The sequence below is a fragment of the Schistocerca cancellata genome, chromosome 9 (assembly GCF_023864275.1).
Source record: "Schistocerca cancellata isolate TAMUIC-IGC-003103 chromosome 9, iqSchCanc2.1, whole genome shotgun sequence".
NCBI lineage: Eukaryota > Metazoa > Arthropoda > Insecta > Orthoptera > Acrididae > Schistocerca > Schistocerca cancellata.
The window spans coordinates 276,529,377-276,530,670 of record NC_064634.1 but is presented as its reverse complement, the minus strand read 5'-3'; the positions used below and the strand labels follow the sequence as shown (position 1 = coordinate 276,530,670).

Here is a 1,294-nt window from a genome sequence, read left to right as displayed (position 1 = left end):
GATAATTTAGGTTAAGTAGTGTGTAAGCTTAGGGACTGATGACCTTAGCAGTTAAGTCCCATAAGATTTCACACACATCTGAACTTTTGTCTGTGTGCTAGACACGCAGGACTTCGCCTGGAGTTGTGATCCGGAGTGCGATTTCGTATGACAGCTGGAGCACCCTCATGGTTATCCCGCGCACCCTGACTGCAAATTTGTACGTCAGTCTGGTGATTCGACCCGTTGTGCTACCATTCAAGAACAGCATTCAAGGGGGTGTTTTGAAGCAGGATAACGCTCGCCCAATACCACTGTTGTAACCCAGCATGCTCTACAGAGTGTCGACATGTTGTCTTGGGCTGCTCGATCACCAGATTTGTCTCCAATAGAGCAAATATGGGACATCGTCGGACGACAACTTCAGTGTCATCACAAAATCATTAACTGTCACTCTACTGACCGACCAACTGCAACAGGCATGGAACTCCATCCCACAAACTGGTATCCGGAACCTGTACTGTGGCATCGATAGCTACGATGCCACGGCTATGTACAAGTCCTTAGGTTGGCACTACGACATAGACGCCTACGACAGCGTCCTCTAGTAGGCGCTGTGCAGCTCTACGAGCGCCGCTCCAGATTCTGCCAATTTGTTTCCGAGTAGACGACCAAGCAACTTAGCTTCTACTTAATAGTGGACGAGCCACTACAGATTTTGCCTGTGTAACTTTTGTGAGCTTTGATGTACAGCTTCGCACCTACGTAGTCATCTGAGCCAAAGTTAAAGTATATTTTATGTATTCCAGTTATTGTGTAGTGATGTACTAAAAACCACTTTTGATTACAGTACCGAAGCATTTCACCTATTCCTGCTCCTACCCGCTTCCTAAATTCGGCCTACCCTTCACTTTACAGGGGCAGACCCACGCACCGCCTTCCAGGCGGGATACAAAATGTAGCATGTTTGCATGCTTGCATTGAACTTTCTGGCGCCAACGGCCTTGCCGCAGTGGTAATTCCGGTTCCCGTCAGATCACCGAAGTTAAGCGCTGTCGGACTGGGCTAGCACTTGGATGGGTGACCATCCGGTCTGCCGAGCGCTGTTGACAAGCGGGATGCACTCAGCCCTTGTGAGGCAAACTGAGGAGCTACTTGATTGAGAAGTAGCGGCTCCGGTCTCGGAAACTGACGTACGCCCAGGAGAGCGGTGTGCTGACCACATGTCCCTCCATATCCGCATCCAGTGACGCCTGTGGGTTGAGGATGACACGGCGGCCTGTCAGTACCTTTGGACCTTCATGGCCTGTGGAGT

The 1,294-nt window shown here is 50.2% G+C and overlaps 1 pseudogene; it reads left to right on the top strand.

Annotated features, from left to right (window-relative positions):
- The first annotated feature begins 973 nt into the window (after positions 1-973).
- LOC126102240 (5S ribosomal RNA) lies at positions 974-1,091 on the top strand (annotated as a pseudogene).
- The last annotated feature ends 203 nt before the right edge of the window (positions 1,092-1,294 follow it).